Source organism: Pristiophorus japonicus, chromosome 2 (genome assembly GCF_044704955.1).
Source record: "Pristiophorus japonicus isolate sPriJap1 chromosome 2, sPriJap1.hap1, whole genome shotgun sequence".
Taxonomy (NCBI): Eukaryota; Metazoa; Chordata; class Chondrichthyes; family Pristiophoridae; genus Pristiophorus; species Pristiophorus japonicus.
In genome coordinates, this window is record NC_091978.1 from 349,004,241 (window position 1) to 349,028,196 (window position 23,956).

Below are 23,956 nucleotides of genomic sequence, written 5' to 3' on the forward strand. Positions count from 1 at the left end.
CCTATTTCTCCATATGGTGGTAGTTCCCATTGAAGTCAATGACAATAAAGAGATGTATAACGGGAGGCTGAATCGATATCACCCATGTTACACTGTCAGCCAAAGTCAAAGTTGCTTCCCCTATTTGTTTCTCTATCATTTTGTAATTTTTTTTGTCTGCATTTATGTTGCAAATCTTGATAAGACATACATTATCAAAAGCAATACAGGTCTACTTTGGACAAATCTGTGTGTATGTATATTAAAGTTTATAAAATGGTAAACATTTTCATTTGTTTTGACAACTCCTACATGGCTTTTGCTCCCCTACAGCATCTGTATCTGGAAGGCAACTTGCTTCAGCAGTTGCCAGATGGACTGTTTGATCATCTGCCACAGCTAGTCTGGTTGGACTTGAGAAAGAACAGACTGCAGAAGCTACCTGCTGGAATTGGAAGTCACAGGTATGGGTCCAGGATCCTAACAGTGATTGATCTTAGGTACCTTGAGGGAATATTGGCCCTAAAATTCCTGGGGTCCACTTCGCTGGTATAAGGAGAGGAACCGTCTTCCCCCCAACCTCCACCACCCCCATGCCCCCTCTAGTTGCTGGTCCTGTCCCAAATGCTAGGGAAGTGATCATTTGCATGACCAGGGAAGGTACATCAGCAGTATTTGCCCAAGTTGTCAGAGTGGCACAATGCTGCCCCGATGGCACGGGGGTGTACCCAGCTAGATGCCGAAGAAACTGCTCTTCTCAGAGTCTCTGCTCCTAATGGAGCAAATGGGGCTCTTGCTCCAGTAAAAATTTGGGCCCTTTTTACAGTCTTCAATGGGACACTCACCAATGCTCAGCTGGTGTGAAATTCAGAGGTCCAAGGAGGCTGTAAAGGCTGAAATTTCCTGGGAAGGATAGGATCTCCCCCAAACACACTCCCCTGATGTGGGGGTAGAAGACATACGGAATACTTGCCTTTATTAGCCGAAGCTTAGAGTACAAGAGCTGGGACGTTATGCTTGAACTGTATAAAACACGAGTTAGGCCACAGCTAGAGTACTGCGTGCAGTTCTGGTCACCACATTCCAGGAAAGATGTGATTACACTAGAGAGGGTACAGAGGAGATTTAAGAGGGTGTTGCCTGGACTGGAGAATTTTAGCTCTGAGGAAAGATTGGATCGGCTGCGTTTGTTTTCTTTGGAACAGAGGAGGCTGAGGGGTGACCTTATTGAGGTGTATAAAATTATGAGGGGCCTAGATAGAGTGGATAGGAAGGACCTATTTCCCTTAGCAGAGGCGTCAACAATCAGGGGGCATAGATTTAAATTCATTGGTAGGAGGTTGAGCGGAGAGTTGAGGAGAAATTCTTTCACCCAGAGGGTGGCGGGGGTCTGGAACTCACCGCCTGAAACCCTCACCACATATAAAAAGTACTTGGATGTGTACTTGAAGTGCCGTAACCTACAGGGCTTTGGACCAAGAGCTGGAAAGTGGGATGAGGCTGGATAGCTCTTTGTCGGCCGGCGTGGACACGATGGGCCGAAATGGCCTCGTTCTGTGCTGTAAATTTCTATAACTCTTTTCTATAATTTAAAGGGTTAGTCTAATTGGGACAAAATCGTGGCACAATCAGGTTCTGCCCAAAATTCATGGCCTCCCCGTGACAAAATAAAATAAATGGTTTAACTTATTTCCAGTTTCTAATGGATACAATTTCCCTGGGGCGATTGGTAGTAGAATAGATTATTCAAACTTTACAATGGTTTTAAGAACAATCTGGTGTATGTGGTAATGAACAATACACATGGAGAGTTCGTATTGATCAATCTGTTAATTCCTTTGGTGTGATATTTCCAGTTAGATTTCTGTGCAGCTTGGGTGTTTCTATTATATTGTATATGGTGTATAACAGAAAATATCATATGATCTACAGAACAATGCTGGTACAAATATCATAGAATGCAGCTTTAATTATGGGGTAATAACTTACACGTTAGTGCAACTTTAAAAAAAATCATACAATAAGAATAAAAATACACAGCTGTGATTTTGCCAATAAGAATTCAACATAGAACAAAGGGAAGACATTCTTTTGTAATGGCACCAGTGTACCAACAAATAACCCATCATCCAACAGCGGAACTAACCATTGTACCAGCAAACAACGCATCATCCTCCATGGGAACTCACTAGTGACATTGGAAGTGCATTTCCTCGGGGCGTCTCCCCTCCGTCTCAGTAAACGTGGTTACCACTGAAAGTTCAGCAGTGCTGCTGGGGAAGCCCTGAGGAAATTCATCTCCCGTATTCCTTTGTAGAACCAAAAGAGTTTCACACAGAGGTAATGTCCCACACACCACATGATGTCTCCCATTACCATGGTAAATTGATGCCAAAACCTGGGTAGCACGACATTCTTTTCTTCTCTGATCTATATCAGAGCCTTTTTGAGTCTTCTGTTTTTCTTGTACTTATTATGGGGGAGAAAATGGCCTGGTTTGCGCCTTCCGGTAGCACCTGCGGGAGGCGGTAACGGGGCGCTAAAAGGTTACCGACCGGGTGTAGCGAAATCACCGATGCCTGTGAACTTCCCTGATGGTTTTGCGCTGGCGCTACACTGCCTCGCTCTCTTACGCCCCGGAGACCGTGACATAATCCGGTGCACAGTGCCCCATTACCGACCCGGATGCGATATTCGCTCCCATCCCCTGCAGCACCACCGGGCATTGACAGCAGCACCACCGGGCATTGACAGCAGCACCACCGGGCATCGAGAGCAGCAGCTACAGGAGGCAGTGTCACCTCAGCTGGCTGCTTGAGGCGCGATATTTAAAGGCACTGGTAGTCATGTAGGGCAAACTTTATTACTGGCACTAGTGTGGTGCCTTCTGATGGATTTTGACCGATGATTTCTGCACGAGTCCTCAGCCCTCCACTCTCTTAGAGTGCTTGGGGCTGTTTGCGCAGGTCCCGTGGCCCCACAGAGATAGCATGAGGATTGATTCAAACCAACATTGGCCCTTCCCTTTAAGCGAGGGAAGGAGCCTCCAAACACGGCAGCGCTGCCCGGAACATTGTTCAGTGCAATTCCACTACCACCCCTCTCACTCACTTTAGCGTTCTAAGAGAAGTGATGGCGCTTGATTTAGCACTCCACTTCCCTCTTGGAGCGCTACAGAACTTCCCGGGAGCAAAAAATCTTTTTGCCTGCTGATACTTTCGCACTCGCTGAAAAGTTATTGCTCCAAATGGAGTGCAATGCAATTTCTAGCCTGATGTTTCTTGATTTTGTAGTTAAATTCAGGCAGCTGGAACCAAAATTGACACATTTTTGAAACGACCCTAAAAATGTCTTAATCTCCGTGCAGAATAAAGATGTATCACTGGCCTATAGCTCAAAATATGTGCTGGTATGAAGTTGTTCATACTTTACAAGCCTTTTTAATGCAAAGGTTTGTGTTGCTATCCTCAGCCAGTCTCCACATCTCACCGTGTTGTTGGTGAGCCCTGTGACACAGCATCTGCTTTGATCGGCAAGTCATTGAGATAAGGATGTCATAATTTGATTTGTGGTCAACATAGGCCAGGATCCTATAAAAGACATTACACTTCCCTTGGTGGATAACACTTTGCAGAAGTCAAAACTCCATTAACAATACATTATTGATGCTCTTTAGGTGAGTGATAGGACATTGGTGATCTTAAGTGCCTTTGGAAGTTCTCCTTCCACAACATTCAGGCAATAACACCAAGATATTACCTCTTAATCTGCCTCTTTCCACTCTCTAAGCATTCAATGAGATTACATTTTTCAGAGACTTACGATATCATTGCATTTGAGATATGGATCAAAGAAATCACCCAAGATAGTTATTCCCTTCAGTTCAAATGGGGTTTATCTATTCCAGAGGATGATTTTCTCAGATCAGATCGAGAGGAACATAAGAACAAGATCAGCTCCTCGAAACTATTAAGCCATTCAATTAGATCCTGGCTGGTCTGTATCTTAATTTAATTTCACAGGCAGATCCTGTCTTTAGAATTAGACTAATGAACTTTCCAACCATATAAAACGTTTCCTTAGCCTGGAAAATGAAAGATCCGACTAATCATAGAATCATGCAGCACAGAAGCAGGCCATTCAGCCCAGTGTGCTTGTGCCAGCTCTCTGAAAGAGTTACCACTTCGTCCCAATCCCATGCTCTTTCCCCATAGCCCTTTTTCCATTTTAAGTATATATCCAATTCCCTTTTGAAAGTTGCTGTTGAATCTGCTTCCACCATATTTTCAGGCAATTAATTTCAGTTTCTAACAACAATGAGTAATAATAACAATGAACATTTTTAGTTACTTAAAAGGATAGGATCTATCTTGGACTCAGGTTTTGAATAACAAAAAATATATATACATAGGGTATGCGGCACAGAAAGAGGCCATTCGGCCCAACCAGTCCATGCTGGCATTTATGCTCCCGTCTTTCCTCATCTAAATCTATCCACATAACCCTCTATTCCCTCTCCCTTATATGCTTGTCTAACCTCCCCTTAAATCTATACTATTCGTTTCAACCACTCCCTGTGGTAGCGAGTTCCACATTCTCACCACTCTTTGGGTAAAGAATTTTCTTCTGCATTCCCTATTGGATTTCTTGGTGACTATCTTATATTGATGGCCTCTAGTTATGCTCTTCCCCACAAGTGGAAACAGTCTCTCTGTATCCACGCTATCAAAACCTTTCATAATTTTAAAGACCACTATTATGATTGTAGTGTTGCTGTACATCAGGCATGCCAGGACATTAGCTACTAACCATGAAGAACGTGTACTTTTTATGGGCCCAAGTTTCAGGTGGAGTTGCTCCTAGTTTTTTGGAGCAACTAGTTTAGTTTGGAGTATGTTAGAAATTGCAATTCTCGGATATTAGTTTGCTCCAGTTCTAGTGAGTTAGTTTAGGTTGGCTTTAGGTAAGGTATTTTTTTTTCAAAAGGGGGTATGTCCAGCCACTCAGGCCTGTTTTGCAAGTTTCAGCAGTGAAAATTTAATACAAACTAACTTAGGATGGAGTAAGTGTCCACTTTTATAAGTTCTGAAAAACCTTACCTAGAGTTGAGTTTAGTGCAGGCACAGCCAGAGACGGCGGGTGGGAAGCATTAAACACAAAGGACACATCAACATCACAACTGGGGGGAGGGGGAGTGAAGTTAGAGGATTTTCCATAAACACTTTCACAACAACATTAAAGAAGCAAAGTACATTTAAAGCACTAAGCACTAAACAAAGCAGTACATTTAAAGCACCAAGCACTAAACGAAGCACAAAAAGTAATAAGCAATGAATTAATAAAAAATAGAAGTCCTACCTTTATGTGAAGGGAAGGTGTCTCTGTCTGTCTCTCTCTGTAGTGTCTCTCTCTCTCTGTATCTGACAGTGAGGGGTGGGGGGGGGGGGGGGGTTGTGTGAGATGTGTGATGTGTGTTTGTGTGTGTGTGTGTGTGTGTGGGGGGCTGTGTGTGTGGGGGGGCTGTGTGTGGGGGGTGGGAGGGGTTGTGTGTATGGAGGAGGCGGGGGGAGACTGAAAGGAGGCATCCCTGCTCTCTCTGGCCCTTCGATCATTTCGAGTGCCCCCCAACCCACACTCCTCCATCCCTTGCCACGTTCCCCCCCTCCATCCCTGTTGCCACGCTCCCCCTCCATCCCTGTTGCCACGGTACCCCCTCCCCACCCCGGTACCCACGCTCCCCCGCCTCCCCGGTACCCAAGCTCCCCCGAGCTATTGCGCAGGCGCGCATGCTCCAATGCGCCTGCGCAATGCTGCCGGCACTGACACGAGGGCATGTTCCCTAGCCCTGCCCCCTTGCAGACTGCCATCGGCTTGCTCCGCCCCAGGGAGATTACGCTGCGCCACGCCACGCTCCAGGAGGACCGGAGAATTGCTGAAGAAGATTCCGGCGCACCTTCGAGCCGAGGCAGGTCACGTAAGTCTCGGAGGTGCGCTGTTTTCGCCAGAACCGGAAACTTGGGCCCATAATAACTCATGTTGCTGCAATTGGACCACACAGCTTTGATCTAAGCTTTTTAGAGATGAGTACTTGGTTTCTAACATCCCTGTGTTTGGTGTTAATACCACTGGATTGTTTCAGGATGACTCTGCTCAATGTGTTAGTTTGGCTCAATTGGTAGCACTCTCACTCCTAAGTCAGAAGTTGTGACAGCAAATCTACTCCAGGACTTGAACATGCAGTCTAAGCTGCTCTTTCATTGCAGTACAGAGGGAATGCTGCACTATTGGAGGTGCTGTCTGTTCCACAAATGGTCCTGCTTAATCTAATCCTTCATTTAGGAGATTTTTAAACTGACAGCCAAAGAACTGCTTGGGGAAGGTGTGATAAAAGTAAAAGCAGTCATAATGCTATTTTTGTCATTAGCTGTAATATTTTCTTACTCTATAGACATAAAAGTTATGTAAGTAGAAAATAGTTAGATTTTAATTTCAACAAGGCACAAAGACAGTAAAGGGTTTTTTTCTTTTCCAGATGTCTCAGAACACTTTTGTTGGAGACAAACCCACTCAGAGAGTTACCGGTTGAACTAGGTAAGGATTATTACATAATTATTGAGAGTAAAACAGTAATTTTAATGTCCATTACTTCCATTTAGTGGGAAAAGTATGTATCTTTTGCTAAAAGATTCTAGTTCAATTGAGTTACTTTATAAACAAGCAAATTGAACTTATTTTGTGTGCAGAATTTGGTATTAAATTTTGGTTACTGTTTTATTTTCAGGAAACGTACTATCTCTTAAAGCACTTCATCTGAGGAATTGTCCACTTCAGTTTCCCCCTTTGGATATAATACAATTAGGCACCCAAATTATTCTTTCATTTCTTAGGCAGTGGGCCACTAGACATCATCGTCACGCTCAAAATCAAGAAACAGGTAGGGTCCTGGAAATGTATTATTATTATTTTGAATTTTTACAACTAAAGCAGCCATTACAAGCAAAAATCATTTCTTGTATCTTCCAGCAGCAAAGCTTATTGTACGTAGAATGAAGTCCCAGTGTATCGCATGCTACTATGGCAGGAACCTCAGTGAAATCAGGATTTATTTTATTGCGTGTTACATAGGAACACGAATGCATGTCCAATCATCAGTTTTTCAGACATCAACCTAACCCACCTCCTCACCAAATTTTTCAAACCTTTTTAGTTCTGGAGCCAAGACCTGCTGAATTTGAAGTCTTAAGACTCCCTTACTGAAAAAGTTTGAGATTTGCATGTGATAGAACAAAGCCTAAGCAATATATATAATTAAAGCTCGCAATGATTCAATGCCAGAATGCATCATTAGAAGACTGACTATTACCTATATGTTGCATATACGAAATTTAAAATACCTGGGAGTGAATTAAAATCAGAAATTAATCTCTGGTTGAGTTGTTAAATAAACTTCAGCATTTCCTGAAGCCCCTGGTGAAACATGTTTTGTAACTGACTGCTGGGATACACCATTCTGTGTGCCTCAAAGAATGTGCATTGCTTCTATTTGTTCCCTCTGATTTATCCCATATGGGCCCTTTCTATAAGGCCCGTGGCTGCCTGAAATTGGTGGCCACGGGTCGGTGTGGACTGGCCAACGAGTTTCCACAGAGGGGCCTCCTTCAGGGTCGAAGTGGTGTAGGGGACTGCCCTGCCCGTTTTCCCGCCGTGTCATGCACGCGCTGAACCTTTGCCGACCGGTGGTGACCCCCTCCCAAAATTGCCCCGTGGAAAATTGCCCCTTTCGAAAATTGCCCGGCGGGAGCAGAACCGCCACCGGTCAGTGCCACTGACAGCTTTTGCTCTTGGTACCCTTTCTGTGGCTGGGCGGTGTGGCCGCCCTTAAAGGGGAGGTGCCGCTGCCGGTGACACCATTTTATTTGTTATTATCAGCCGACTGCCAGGTTGGGCCGCCAACAAGCAGCCTAGCAGCCCCTCTTGGGTGCAAGGTCGCTGGCCCGGGCCCAAACCCTCCCTGGTGACCCAGTGTTCACCACTAAAGTGGCTGCAGAGTTTGCAGCGGCCCTCCCCTTTAACTGAAGGGGAGGGACGTTGTGACGTGCCAGCGCGATTACACCATCAGCACGGCGCTGTTGACTTGGAGCATCGACCACTCCGACCCGCCCCCACTTCTGCCCCGCTAGCGGTGGCTACTCCAATCCGACGTCACTTCCGCCCCGATGATGAGACCATTTCCGCCCCGCTCCAAAAAAAAAGCACCAAGACCTGAACCCCAGTGTCTGGCTGGGGGTATGGCTGGCGAACAGGGCCATGGGTGGGGGAAAGATCCTGGGTTGGAAATAGCGGCGAATGGGGTTTGGGTGTTATCGAAAGTGGCAGCGATCAGGAGTGGTTGCGATCAGGAGGTTTGGGATCAGAGGTCGGGGGGGGGGGCGGGGTCGTGTGGAGGTTGTTGTGAGCGGGGGTCAGGAATGGCGGCGATAGGGGTGGGGAGCCGGGAGTAGGATGTGCTTTCATTAAGTCGGGATTCGGGAGGAGCACTGCTGTTCCACGGGCTCCTTATTCAGGCAAATAAGTGTGAAAAACTTAATTTGTAGGTTGCAGGGGGTCCCAAGGTTTGGCACTGCTGTGGACTGCCTCAGGGAAAGCGAATCTTGATGTGGGGGCCTCAGACAGGTATTAGCCCCCTTATTTCCTATGCAAATGGCCTAACATCTGCTTCAGGCTTGGGTAAAAGATGCCTTTTTTTTCTCTTTCTTAATGTGGTGGGTGGCATACTTCCGGCAGGAAATGTGCACATGCATCCTACCCTCCCCAGGTAGTGTCCAAAACAATGGATGCTGCATGGCTGAATTTATAGGCCAATGGCTGAGAAATTGGTTTGGGCGGGTAACCGTTGATAAGTAGGCGGAGCATGCGGCAAAGAAATCGGCCTGAGTCTTATTTCAAATTGGTGTGTTCCTCACTGCACATTAAAGTTGTGCAATGTACAAAAAGATATCATCATTCTCTGGCTGGTCTGTATAGGAAAAAGACTCCAACCCATTTAAGAACATAAGAACATAAGAAATAGGAACAGGAGTAGGCCATATGGCCCCTCGAGCCTGCTCCGCCATTCAATAGGATTATGGCTGATCTAAACATGGACTCAGCTCCACTTCCCCGTCCACTCCCCATAACCCCTTATCCCCTTATTGTTTAAGAAACTGTCTATTTCTGTCTTAACTTGATTCAATGACCCAGCTTCCACAGCTCTCTGAGGCAGTGAATTCCACAGATTTACAACCCTCTGAGAGAAGAAATTTCTCCTCATCTCTGTTTTAAATGAGCGGCCCCTTATTCTAAGATCATGCCCTCGAATTCTAGTCTCCCACATCAGTGGAAACATCCTCTCTGCATCCACCTTGTCAAGCCCCCTCATAATCTTACACGTTTCGATAAGATCACCTCTCATTCTTCTGAATTCCAATGAGTAGAGGCCCAACCTACTCAACCTTTCCTCATAAGTCAACTCCCTCATCCCCGGAATCAACCTAGTGAACCTTCTCTGTACTGCCTCTAAAGCAAGTATATCCTTTCATAAATATGGAAACCAAAACTGCACACAGTATTCCAGTTGTGGCCTCACCAATACCTTGTATAGCTGTAGCAAGACTTCCCTTTTATACTCCATCCCCTTTGCAATAAAGGCCAAGATGCCATTGGCCTTCCTGATCACTTGCTATACCTGCATACTATCCTTTTGTGTTTCATGCACAAGTACCCCCAGGTCCCGCTGTACTGCAGCACTTTGCAATCTTTCTCTATTTAAATCATAACTTGCTCTTTGATTTTTTTTCTGCCAAAGTGCATGACCTCACACTTTCCAACATTATACTCCATCTGTCAAATTTTTGCCCTCTCACTTCATCTGTCTATGTCCTTTTCCAGATTTTTTGTATCCTCCTCACAAATTGCTTTTCCTCCCATCTTTGTATCATCAGCAAACTTGGCTGCGTTACACTCAGTCCCTTCTTCCAAGTCGTTAATGTAGATTGTAATTAGTTGGAGTCCCAGCACTGATCCCTGCGGCACCCCACTAGTTACTGGTTGCCAACCAGAGAATGAACCATTTATCCCAACTCTCTGTTCTCTGTTAGTTAGCCAATCCTCTATCCATGCTAATATATTACCCCCAATTATCTTGTGCTTCATGGTTACACAAGCAAAATACTGCGGATGCTGGAAACCTGAAATGAAAATAGAAAATGCTGGAACCACTCAGCAGATCAGGCAGCAGAAAGGTAATCGACCTGAAACGTTAACGCAGTTTCTGTCTCGCCACAGATGCTGCCTGAGCTGCTGAGTATTTGCAGCATTTTCTGTTCTTATTTAAGCATCATGATTGTTGCTTCAAAATCCCGATAATGTGCTTGATGGTGATCCTTGTAGAAGCATGGACCTCTTTGAAGTTGTGCCTCGATTTCAAAATTGTTTTCAAATCCCTCCATGGCCTCACCCCTCCCTATCTCTGTAATCTCCTCCAGCACCAACCCCCCCCCCCCCCCCCCCACACCCCCCGAGATGTCTGCGCTCCTCATTCTGCCCTTCTGAGCATCCCTGAACATAATCACTCAACCATTGGTGGCCCTGCCTTCTGTTGCCTAGGCCCTAAGCTCTGGAACTCCCTGCCTAAACCTCACCACCTCTCTTTCCTCCTTCAAAACGCTTCTTAAAACCTACCTCTTTGATCAAGATTTTGGTCACCTGCCCTAATTTCTCCTATGGCAACTCAGTGTCAAATTTTTTTGTCTCATAATACTCCTGTGAAGGATGTTTCACCAAGCTAAAAGTGCTATATAAATACAAGTTGTTGTTGTTTCGTGGATGTTGCACAGGTGTCATAGCCAAGACTTCAGTCTGTCACCTTGGTCTCCAAAGAGCCAACATTGCAGTAGCTATCTAGAGTCAAGCAATGGTGCAATATAGGATTGATGTAAGATAAAAGCATCATGGCAACTGCAGAAAATTGAGCAATATCCTGCAGGATCATATTCAGATGCCTGCAGAGTGTGTGTCTGCATCAACCATCGATCATAGACAGTCCCTCGAAATCGAGGAAGACCTACTTCCACTCTTAAAATGAGTCCTTTGGTGGCTGAACAGTCCAATACGAGAGGCATGAACAGTCCAATACGAGAGGCACAGACTCTGTCACAGGTGGGACAGATAGTCGTTGAGGGAAGAGGTGGGTGGGACAGGTTTGCCGCACGCTCTTTCTGCTGCCTGCGCTTGATTTCTGCAAGCTCTCGGCAGTGAGACTCGAGGTGCTCAGCGCCCTCCCGGATGCACTCCCTCCACTTAGGGCGGTCTTTGGCCAGGGACTCCCAGGTGTCAGTGGGGATGTCGCACTTTATCAGGGAGGCTTTGAGAGTGTCCTTGTAATGTTTCCTCTGTCCACCTTTGGCTCCTTTGCCGGGAAGGAGTTCCGAGTAGAGCACTTGCTTTGGGAGTCGCGTGTCTGGCATGGGGACTATGTGGCCCGCCCAGCGAAGCTGATCTGTATCAGCAGAGTGTAGTTGGCTGCCTGATGCCAGTTGAAAATGTTTACATTTAAAATGTTTACATTTCCTGGGCAGAGCAAGTGTAATCGAACGCCCCATCGTCAAATGCACTGCCGCCCATAGCAACACTGCTCGTCAGGAATGGATAGGCATTCCTGGCGTTGCTTTGGCATTAATGGCGAGAAATGCGTCTATGATATTTTCTATCACCCACATGTTATTTGAGTATGCCAGCCATATTTAGGTAGATGTATACAACATCTCCGGTCACTTCAGTGGAAAATTCCTTAAGGGGCAATTTTTTTTTGACCGCATCCAGCATAACTCCAGAAAAAAAATTGTCCCTTTGCCTCCAGGTGGCGCTTTTTCCACCGACTTTGAGCCCGAATGGGCGAAATTTTCATTATATCAATCACCCATAGTTAGGCCTTCTCAATGGACAGAGACTGAAGTGACAGAGATTGTTAATGTACCTGCCAGTATTTAGTTTGAAAATGTTAATTTTTTTGTTGACACTATCTTATGGGATGGGGAGGGAGGCAACTTGCTAAACTTCTGCAGACAATTACTGCAAGGGACAAAAATTGTATCTTTTTTCATTTAAGTTTTGTAGATATAAAGATCCAGCTCCACATGCATTGGAGGTGTACAACATTTTGGGAACAATGTAAAATATTCTTATTATTTTACTTGTTTGTGTTTTTTTCATAAATTCTACAGATCCGAATCATCCCATTAAAATAGCAAACCCGCCCCTTAAAACAAGAAAGGTTCGAGAATCACTGGTGGATTGTTCTGAGAGCCAGATTGAAGATAAGCTCCAAGGAGCAATAGAACCTCTAATATCAGTCCGGGGACACACACTTCATGCACAGTTAATACATAAACCTGAGTGCTGCAGGAACATCAAAAACAATTTTTTACAAAGGTATGGAATGTTTCATCATGCAAAGTAGCAATTGTTTAACTACTGTAACTGTGAATGCAATCCTGAAAGGGAAATAATAGTAAAAGGCAAATTGAAGAATCATTTTTATAACAAATATAAACCATTGTTTAAACTAATACTATGAGATATTGCAACACTATGGCTTACAATTACATAACAGACTCACAGGTAGTACAATCTCACAAGTAGTGCATAACTTCCACCTCATCTCCATTGTTATGTTGAGCAGTGCTTGATGTGTCAGCTGTGACAGATGTTCTTTAGTGTCAGCTGTGGCACAGTGGGTAGCATTCTCGCTTCTAAGTTAGAAGGCTGTGGGTGTGTCGACCCACTTCAGAGACTTGAGCCCAGAAATCTAGGCTGATACTCCATGCAGTGCTGAGGGAGTGCTGCACTGTCTTTCGGATGAGACGTTAATCCGAGGCCTCGCTTGCTTTCTCAGATGGGCATAAAAGATCTCATGGCACTATTTTGAAGAAGAGCCGGGGAGTTATCCCTGGGGTCCTGGCCAATATTTATCCCTCAATCAACATAACAAAAACAGATGATCTGGTCATTATCACATTGCTGTTTGTAGGAGTTTGCTATGTGCAAAATTGGCTATCGTGTTTCCTACATTACAACAGTGACAACACTTCAAAAGTACTTATTTGGCAGTAAAGCACTTTGAGATGCCCAGTGGTCGTGAAAGGCTTTATATAAATATTTTATATATAAAAGTCTATGGGCTAGAACCTCCACTTTTGTGCTTATAGCCCAAAAATGGGCATTATTTCCAGCGTGGGCTTTAAAAAAGAGTTTTCAGATTATAGGCTTCTTGCCCATTCTCAAAACACCCAGGTCTAGACTCTCCACTTTTTTTGCATGCTTAACGCTCACTTAACACCCATTTTTCTGCTGAAATGACATGTAACGCCCATATATCGGCCATCTTGGCACAAAATGGAAACTGACGGGCTTTTTTAGGAGACTTATCGCCGAGCATTATTTTCCCAATGGCATAACGACGAGAAAAAATATTACCACCCGCCCTCTCTTTTTGGGCGGAATCAGCAGAATGGGCAAAATCAACGTCCATAATCAGCGATACTTTCCACACGGAATTAACACCGAGATTCAATATTAACGCCCGCCCACTATTTTTTGTCGTAAAGAGCATATTTACCCAAACTAGCGGCCATGGAGATCGCCCATCGTCAATTTCATCACCTTGCACACATATTGCCCACAGTATCACTCGCTCAAAAAACCGCCCACAAAAAATAGAACTAACCGGAACGAACGCCAGCGGTGTGGCTGGCATTTGTTAAATCCCACTCTTCCGTGAGGAGCTGATACTGGAAAGATTTGCCTGAAAGAGCATTGATGTGAGTGACGACGCTGACACACTGCTGTGTGTGTGCAGCTCAGACATCAATGGTGCCCATCAACTTGGTGCCAGTTAAAGTTTACGTTGATTGATGTTAAGTTGTATTTAACCCTTTCTTGGTAAGGAATCACCAGTGTGTAACGGTCCAACTATCTGAGAAAATGCGCAACAAGGTTATGTACAATAACAAAAATTTAACACCAACATTGGTCTGAAATCATATGTATCACAGCCAATAACACCCAATCCCCGCCCACACCCCACTTTTTTCACCATTGACATAAATCACATGTTCAACATGTCCAGCAACACAGAATACAAAGGCAAAGCAGGAGCGTGGTCCCCAGCCCCCAGACATTGTAACAAATTGCATACATCCAGATGGAGATATTACACAGCCATCACCTGCGCACATGCACCTCACCTTGCTTCCCCCCTCTCCTTCTCCCCACCTCGACCCCTTCCCCTCCTCGCTCCACGGCTTCTGGCCGAGGAGCTCCTCAGACGGTGCCTCATTGGGGGGAATGAAGGCAGATGCGTTGGTTGCACGGGTACGGGAGTGGGGGGTGCCGAGGGGGCAACATTCTCTGATGCAGTAGCAGGATCTTGGTCCTTGCTCTCATGTCGTTCGCAGTGGTGTTGCGGAACCTAGGGGTGGAGTGCCACGCTCGGGGACCACTGGGAGGCCTGTGGCAGCAGTGTTCCTGGCTAACAGATCCAGGGACTCCGCCACACGTGGAATGTACTCGATCATGGTGGCCAGGTGTCGGTATATGACCCCCGATGCTTCGATAAGCTGGTCACCAATGTCTACAGTCCTCCTGGACAATTGTACCATCTCTCCGCTGTCATGTTGTGCTCGTGGAACAGACCTGCCGCGTCCACGAGGCCTCCACAGGGTCGGCGCCGTCTTGGGGACAAATGGGGTGCCCTGTGGAGAGGTGCTTGGGGCCGGCACCTCGAGAGTCGAGGCGGGAATGACCGGAGGACCACTTGATGGCCTTGGGTTGGAATGGCTTCTGGAGCGTGGCAATGCAGGTTCTTCGAAGTGCACGCTCTCTTCCGTTGAGAACAGACCCAGTGGATTGACGGGCGACAATCGGAGCTCCTCAGCACCAGATGTAGTAGGATCGTCTGCCGACTCCTGCCCCATGCCCCCACCTTCTGGCCTCTGTGGCCTTGCCTGGGGCCACGCTGCTGGCTGAGCTGCAAGACACAAATGAGGTTATTGGAGGTGAAGGGGATGCTAGGGTGACGAGGTGAGTCCAGCACCACATACAGCACGTGCACGACAAAAGCACCATCGCTGTCAAAATTATTGCAGACATCACATTTCATGACCATCAACACATTGTGCATTGCAATGATTTTTATTAGGCCAGATTATTTCTATGACACTTTTAGAAATCATCTATTATAAATGATTGTTCGGATATGAGTTGGTGTGGCATCTATTGACTTTACATCACGCAATGGTGTAAGCTTTACTCACGTGGCATCACTTCAGGGTCTGCAGATGCTTTTGTGGCTGTCCGGGGGATGCTTCCCCACGAGTGCGAGTACTCGCTCCTCCATCTCTGTGATGTCGCTGGGGACTGGTGGCCCCCCCACCCGTTCACCTCTGCACGGACCTCATCGTTGATAGCTTCTTCTGTAAAAGGTGACAGGATGACATGGCATGAAATCAATGCGTGATATCATTGCTAGGTACTGTCACAGACACTGATACAACACATAACCGACAGATGTAATCATCATTATTATGATTCTTATCATTCTTTAGTAAAGACTTACACCGTGACCGCAGGCTTTGAGTAAAACATTCCCGGTAAAAGTGGAAGACCTCACATCTGCTGATAGTCACTCATGACTGTTACAAATCAAATTATATAAATAGATAAGTACATGTAAATCAATGTAATATATACTCTTGCGGATCCCATAAGGTCGTTCCATTGTTTGCGGCATTGGTTGCCCTCACGCACCTCGTTGGTCGCTGACGAGACCACCTCTGCTATCTCAGTCCATATCCTCTAGTAGGCCTTTGGGGTGGGCTTCCCACACCCTCCCTGTGTCAAATCACCCCAGCGCAACTCGACCTCCTGCAGGAGGGAGGCATTTGCCTCATCCGAGAACCTCCTGGCTCTGTTGCCGCCTCCAATGTGCTCCTCTCCCACCTCACTGCCCTCTCCAGTGTCAGTCTCCACAGCATGCTGTAATGCCTTCTCCCCCCCCCCCCCTCCATTATAGGGAAAATTCAGTCAAATATGTGGCTGGTAACAGCTACTTTTTGCTTGCCTATTTGCTGTGAAGCTCTAAAGTCTCCCTCCTTCCTCCCAAAGCAGCCACACCACATCCAGCCATGCCTTCAGTCCCTCTGCGCTCCCTCTCTCTCTGTCTTCTTCTGCGCATGGCATGGTGACCCTTGACCTCCAGAATCACGGGAATCGAGCGTTGCCATGCCATTGCTAAGGATAGCCACGCTTTACGGCAGGAGGTCAAAAAAATTTAACGCTACGGCCCATTTGATATCACTCACGGTAATGCCCATTTTCAAAAATGTAAACTAGGTGTTTTGAGAATGGGCGAGAAGCTGGCGATCTGAAAACCCTTTTTTACCGCCCACGCCGGAAATAATGCCCATTTTTGGGCGATAAGCACAAAAGTGGAGGTTCTAGCCCCTAGTTTCCATTTTTCAAAATGGGCGTTACCACGAGCAATATCAAATGGGCGGTAGCGTTAAATTTTTTTGACCTTCTGCGTAAAGTGTGGCCGTCCTTAGCAACGGCATGGCAATGCTTAACTCCCGCGATTCAGGAGGTCAAGGGTCATCATGACATGTGCAGAAGAGGAGACAGAGAGAAAGGGAGCTCAGAGGCACTGAAAGCATGTGTGGCTGTGGTGTGTGCTTGTCTGGCTGTTGTGGGAGGCACGATGGCGATTCACCAGTAGCAAAAAGCCTACTAAGCACCAAGAACATAGTTGGCACTGAGTTTTTGTCCAACAAATAAGATATAACATGTAAGGGATGGAGGAGGCCCTGGAGCTATTAGCCAGGAACACTGGTGGCAGAGGGCTCCCAGTGGTTCCGGAGCGCTGTACTGCACTCCAAGATGACGCACCTCCATTGCCAACGACACATGAGAACCAGGAGGAAGATCTTGCTTCTGACTCGGAGCACATTCCCACCTCGGGACTGTCCTCTACCATATCTGTCCAAGTAACACTTCAGCCGTCACGCCCCCCCCTCCCCCCTCCACCCAATGATGCAGCGCCTGAGGAACTCCTCGGCTAGGCGGCTTGGAGTCAGGAGGGGAAGGGGTAGAGGTGGGGTGGAGAAGCGGGGTGGGGGGATGGGAGGAAAGGGTTGGTTTGTACAGAAATACGATGATTGCACACTAATGTTTGATTTAAATGTTTTTTATTTAACAAAACCTTGTAGCATATTGGCTCAGATAGCTGCACCATTACACGCTGGTGATTCCTTAACATCAAAGGATATAATCGCACTTAACTTCAATCAACTTAAACTTTAACTGTCACCAAGGTGATGCCGACCATTTATGTATGACCTGCACACCCAGCAGTGTGTCAGCCTTGTAAATAACACCAACGTTCTTTCAGGCAAAGCGATCATTGATGATCTCCTGATGTAAGGCTCTTGAGCCCTTTCATGCGGTCTACAGCGGGGCGGGGGCATGGGTTCAGCATCAGCCTGATTGTCTGGGCCGATGTCAGTGTCCCCCTCCTCGTCCTCCTCTTCCGCTCTCTGGTGAGGTGAACTGTCAGATTCATCAGGCAATTCTTGTCCCCTCCTGATAGCCAAGTTGTGTAACATGGAGCACTCCAATGGTTTTCTCCATGATATTGTGAGTTGCCCTGTGGCTCTCGTTGTGTCGCTTCTCAGCCTCGATGTGGGTGTCACGCAGTGGGGTCATCAGCCAGGTGGAGAGGCCATATCCTTTGTCACCAAGCATCCAGCATTGACCTTGTGGCTCATTGTTAAACAAGTCACGCGGGATGTGAGCATCATGAATGCTGGCCGGAAATTGAGGATTCACTGCCAGTATAATTTGCTGGTGGTCGACAATCAGCTGGAAATTCAGGGAGTGGAATTCCTTGCGGTTCCTGAAAACTTCAGCGTCCTGAAAAGGAACCTGCATTGCGATGTGCGTACAGTCTATTGCTCCCTGTATCTTGGGGAAGTTTAAAATTCTGGAGAATTCTAGAGCCCTCTCACTCTGTGCCTCCCTGGTCATAGGGAAGCTGATCAAGTCCCTCCTGCGTGCATACAGGGCTTCAGTGACCTGTCTAATGCAGCGATGTGTGGCATGCTGAGAAAGTGCGCAAATGTCGCCAGCTGTGGCCTGAAAAGAACCCGAGGCATAGAACGACAGTGCCACGCGACTTTGACCTCGACAAACTGTGCAGTACTGATGGTGCTGGTAGGCTGCAGATCTGCCCTTATGAGCTGGCATACCTCAGTGATAACACCTTTGTGGAAGTGCAGTCTCCGAAGGCAGGTGGTGTCAGGCAAGTCGAGGTAAGAATGCTTCTCCTTGTACTTGCGGGGGGCGTAACATCTGGTCCTCCTCATCTTACATTGGGCACATAATGCAGTGCAACGTACCTTCGGCGATGTCGAATCTGCTGCATGTATTTGGTCACCAAGAGAGGGTGAGAAAGGACAGACCCCATTGCAGTAGCTCTCTGTTTTCCACCGATTGGTCACAAACAAGCAATGTCCCTACGAAGACACCTCTTCAATTCCAATCCGTCACAGTGTGGTCAAGATGTTTTTACAGATGTTCACATCAGCTCCAACGACCTGCAGAGTACATCCGAACTCCGGCGAGGTTGAAGCACAGCAGCCTTTTAAAGGACGCAACATGTGATCTAGAACATGGCGTCCATAGCGCTGTGATTAGTTCCAGTTAGTTCCACTTTTTGTGGGTGGTTTTTTGGGTGAGCGATATTGTGGGCGATATGTGTGCGAGATGCTGACATTCATGCTGGGTGATCTCATGGCTGCTAGTTTCGGTAAATATGCTCTTTACGACAAAAAAAAGTGAGCCCATAATATTGAATCTCGGCGTTAAATCAGTGCGGAAAGTAACGCTGGCCGATATTATGGGCGTTGAATTCGTCCATTCTGCTGATTCTGCCCCAAAAAAGTGGGCGCGTGGTAATATTTTTTCTCGGTGTTAAGCACATGGGGAAAGTAACGCTCGGCGATAAGTTTCCAAAAAATGCCCGCCAGTTTCCAGTTTGTGCCAAAATGGGCGATATATGGGCGTTCTACATCACTTCTGCAGTAAAATGGGCGTTAAGCATGCAAAAAAAGTGGAGTTTCTAGCCCTTTCTTTCTTTTGATTGTTACTAATTTGTTTTACCTAAAATTTATATCACAAGAAGACCTGTCTTTGACCCACACTACAACAGAAAAATACACTGGGGAAATATCATCATGCATTATTTAATCAATTTTGTTAATTGGATATATTTTGTACCAGTGAGTCATAATTACGTGAGGTAAAGCAAACCTGTGCAAGCTGGAAAATTGAAACAAAAATTAGAGAATACTGGAACACCTCAGCAGAGCAATTAACATCTGACAGAAAAGAAAGTCCACTGATTTGTGCTTTTCACAGAAGCAAGCCACCAGATCATTTTTGGGGTGAAAGCGAGGTCCATCGATATCTTCGGGCTGGGGTTGTAACTTGGAAGACTACAGAATTGGTGCCTATAGTTTTCAGAGTGGTCCTCTTGTAAAGGAGCCCAGTCAACCGGAGAGCTTTAACTTATGAAGGGAGCATACCAGCCCTAACCACAAGCAGCTGATCATAGAAACATAGAAATTTACAGCACAGAAGAAGGCCATTTCAGCCCATCGTGTCCGTGCCGGCCGACAAAGAGTCGCACGGCCCTCAGTCAACAACCCTGAAGGTCACTTATAAGCCTATGAACAATGAACGATGGTGGAAAGGTAAAGAGCACCCAGCCCAATTAGTCCGCCCCACACATCTGCGACACCCCTTACACTAAAACATTCTACACTCCACCCCAACCGGAGCCATGTGATCTCCTGGGAGAGACAAAAACCAGATTAAAAACCCAGGCCAATTGGGGGGAAAAAAATCTGTAAAAATTCCTCTCCAACCCATCCAGGCGATTGAAACTAGCTTGGCATGGGGATGGGAACCTGAAAATAGATTCAGTAGGGAGGGGAGTAAAGCTGGAATTAGAAAGCAAAAATAAAGAAAGTGATTTTGAAGGAGAGAGGAAACAAGCAGGAAAAAAAGGTAAAAAAACAAATTTAAAGGCACTTTGTCTAAATGCATGTAGCATTTGTAACAAAATAGATGAGTTGGCAGCACAAATTGAGACAAATGGATATGATTTGATAGCCATTACAGAGAGGTGGTTGCAAGGTGACCAGGGCTAGGAATTAAATATTCAGGGGTATTTGACAATGCGGAAGGACAGACAGAAAGGAAAAGGAGGTGGGGTAGCTCGATTGAAAAAGGATGGAATCACTGCAATAGTGAGAAACGATATTGGCTCAAATGATCAGGATGTTGAAACAGTTTGGGTAGAGATAAGGAATAATAAAGGGAAAAAGTCACTGGTGGGCGTAGTCTATAGACCCCCTAACAGTAGCAACTCTGTTGGTCAGAACATAAACCAGGAAATAGTGGGGGCTTGTAAAAAGGGAACAGCAATAATCATAGATGATTTTAACCTCCATATTGATTGAACAAATCAAATTGATCAGGGTAGCCTTAAGGAAGAGTTCATAGAGTGCATAAGGAACGGGTTCCTTGAGCAAAATGTAACAGAACCAACCAGGGGGCAGGCTATCATAGATCTGGTCCTGTGTAATGAGACAGGATTAATAAACATTCTCCTATTAAAGGATCCCCTTGGAATGAGTTATCATAGCATGATTGATGTTTCAAATTCAGATGGAGGGTGAGAAAGTTGGATCTCTAACCAGCATACTAAGCTTAAATAAAGTTGGCTAAAGTGGACTGGGAAAATAGATTAAAGTATAGGACGGTTGATGAACAGTGGTGTACATTTAAGGAGATACTTCACAACTCTCTAGAAAAATATATTCCAGTGAGGAGGAAAGGGCGTAAGAGAAAAGATAGCCATCCATGGATAACTAAAGAAATAAAGGACGGTATCCAATTAAAAACAAGGGCATACAAAGTGGCCAAAACTAGTGGGAGGACTGAAGATTGGGAAGCGTTTAAAAGCCAACAAAGAATTACTAAAAAAATGATTAAGAAAGGGAAGATAGACTATGAAAATAAACTAGCATAAAATACAAAAACAGATAGCAAGAGTTTCTATAGATATATAAAAAGGAAGAGTGGCTAGAGTAAATGTTGGTCCCTTCGAGGACAAGACCAGGGAATTAGTAATGGTGAACATGGAGATGGCAGAAACTCTGAACAAATATTTTGTATCAGTCTTTACGGTAGAGGACACTAACAATATTCCAACAGTGGATAGTCAAGGGGCTATGGGGGGGGAGGGGAGGAACTTAACATAATCACAATCACTAAGGAGGTGGTACTCAGTAAGATAATGGGACTAAAGGAGGATAAATCCCCTGGACCTGATGGCTTGCATCCTGAGGTCTTAAGAGAAGTAGTGGCAGGGATAGTGGATGCATTGGTTGTAATTTATCAAAATTCCCTGGATTCTGGGGAGATCCCAGCAGATTGGAAAACTGCAAATGTAATGCCCCATTTAAAAAAGGAGGCAGACAAAAAGCAGCAAACTATAGACCAGTTAGCCTAACATCTGTGGTTGGGAAGATGTTGGAGTCCATTATTAAAGAAGCAGTAGCAGGACATTTGGAAAAACAAAATTCGGTCAGGCAGAGTCAGCATGGATTTATGAAGGGGGAGTCATGTTTGACAAATTTGCTGGAATTCTTTGAGGATAAAGAAGAACCAGTGGATGTGGTGTATTTGGACTTCCAGCAGGCATTTGACAAGGCGCCACATAAAAGGTTAAGCACAAGATAAAAATTCACAGGTTAGCATGGATAGAGGATTGGTTAACAAACAAAAAACAGAGAGTAGGGATAAATGGTTCATTCTCGGGTTGGCAATCAGTAACTAGTGGGGTGCCACAGGGATCAGTGCTGGGACCCCAACTATTTACATTCTATATTAACGACTTGAGGAAGGAACCGAGTGTAACGTAGCCAAGTTTGCTGATGATACAAAGATGGGAGGAAAAGCAATGTGTGAGGAGGACACAAAAAATCTGCAAAAGGACATAGACATGCTAAGTGAGTGGGCAAAAATTTGGCAGATGGAGTATAATGTTGGAAAGTGTGAGGTCATGCACTTTGGAAGAAAAAATCAAAAAGCAAGTTATTATTTAAATGGAGAAAGATTGCAAAGTGTTGCAGTACAGCGGGACCTGGGGGTACTTGTGCATGAAACACAAAAGGTTAGTATGCAGGTACAGCAAGTGATCAGGAAAGCCAATGGAATCTTGGTCTTTATTGCAAAGGGGATGGAGTATAAAAGCAGGGAAGTCTTGCTACAGTTGTACAGGGTATTGGTGAGGCCACACCTGGAATACTGCGTGCAGTTTTGGTTTCCATCTTTAGAAAAGGATATACTTGCTTTGGAGGCAGTTCAGAGAAGGTTCACAAGGTTGATTCCGGAGAGGAAGGGGTTGACTTATGTGGAAAGGTTGAGTAGATTGGGCCTCTACTCATTGGAATTCAGAAACTATTACAGCAACGGAAAGGAATGTGTAATTCAGAGTTCAAAGACAGAATCGATTTGGTTAGAGTTAAGGAACAATACTGTAGGCCACCAAATAGTGGGGAGGAGATAGAGGACAAATTTGCAGGCAAATTACAGAAAGATGCAAGAACAACAGAGTAGTGATAATGGGGTACTTCAATTTTCCTAATATAGACTGGGATAATAACAATGTAAAGGGCAAAGAAAGGGAGAGATTCCTGAAATGTGTACAAGAGAACCTCCTTGATCAACATGTTTCCAGCCAATGAGGAAGGAAGCAGTGCTAGATCTAGTTCTGGGGAATGAAGTGGGGCAAATGGAGTATGTTTCAGTGGGAAAGCTTTTGGTGATATCAGATTTAGAATAGTTATGAAAAAGGAGAAAGAACAATCAAACATAAAAATACTTAACTGGAGAAAAGCTCATTTGAAAAGACCGAGGTGGATTGGAATCAAAAATTGACAGGCAAAACTGTAATTGAACAATGGAAGGCCTTCAAAGAGGAGATGGTTTGGGTACAGAGTAGACACAGTCCCATGAGTGGGATAGGCAGGGCATCCAAAGCTAGAGCTCCCTGGATGATTAACAATATAGAGATTAAAATGAAACAGAAAAAGGAGGTTTATGACAAATGTAAGGTTCATAATACAGTAGAGAATCACGCTGAATACAGAAAGATCTACAGGAGATCTAAAAAAGGGAGTAAGAGGGCAAAAGGAGAATATGAGAATAGATTAGCAGCTAACATAAAAAGGGAACCGAAAATCTTTTATAAACATATAGTGAAAGGATAGTCGAAGGAAGGGTGGTGTTGGTTCGGGACCAAAAAGATGATCTTCTTGTGGGGGCAGAGGGCATGGCCGAGGTACTAAATGAGTACTTTACATCTGTCTTCACTAAAGAGGATGCTACCAATGTAGCAGTAAACGAGGAGCAGCATGGGCCAGCCCACACTGTGTGCAGCAAAGCTGGTCTCCGGTCATCTTGGATAACCCTTGCCACTGGACCAAGACCTAGCTTTGTCAAGTCCGTGTGGTGGCTGGTGTGCAGTGGCCACCATAGTTAAAATAAAAATCCACGCACAGGCATTTTCCACCCTTCAGGATGTAGTTCAGGACCTGGAATATTAAGTCCTTCATTGAAACACCTGTGAACTCATCCTTTTTTGGCATGGGAGCAAGTCATCCTTGTTTCGAGGGACTGTTTATGTTGATGATGAGCCCTCCCCAAATGCATTACCTCACACTTCTCCAGATTGAATTCCATTTGCTACTGTTCTGCCCAGATGATTGATATCTTCCTGCAGTCTACAGCTTTCTTCTTCATTATCAACCACACA

At 45.4% G+C, this 23,956-nt stretch overlaps 2 long non-coding RNA genes across 2 annotated transcripts in view; both read left to right on the plus strand.

Annotated features, from left to right (window-relative positions):
• The first annotated feature begins 378 nt into the window (after window positions 1–378).
• On the plus strand, window positions 379–12,275 carry LOC139234903 (uncharacterized). The gene is made up of 4 exons (XR_011588359.1): window positions 379–443; window positions 6,512–6,570; window positions 6,761–6,913; window positions 12,240–12,275. It is a non-coding gene; the product is annotated as an uncharacterized lncRNA (long non-coding RNA).
• Window positions 12,276–12,376: 101 nt separating this feature from the next.
• LOC139234907 (uncharacterized) overlaps window positions 12,377–23,956 on the plus strand; it is a 62,532-nt gene continuing 50,952 nt past the window's right edge. Inside the window, exon 1 of the long non-coding RNA XR_011588360.1 lies at window positions 12,377–12,447. This is a non-coding gene — a long non-coding RNA (uncharacterized lncRNA). The remainder of the gene's footprint in view (window positions 12,448–23,956) is intronic.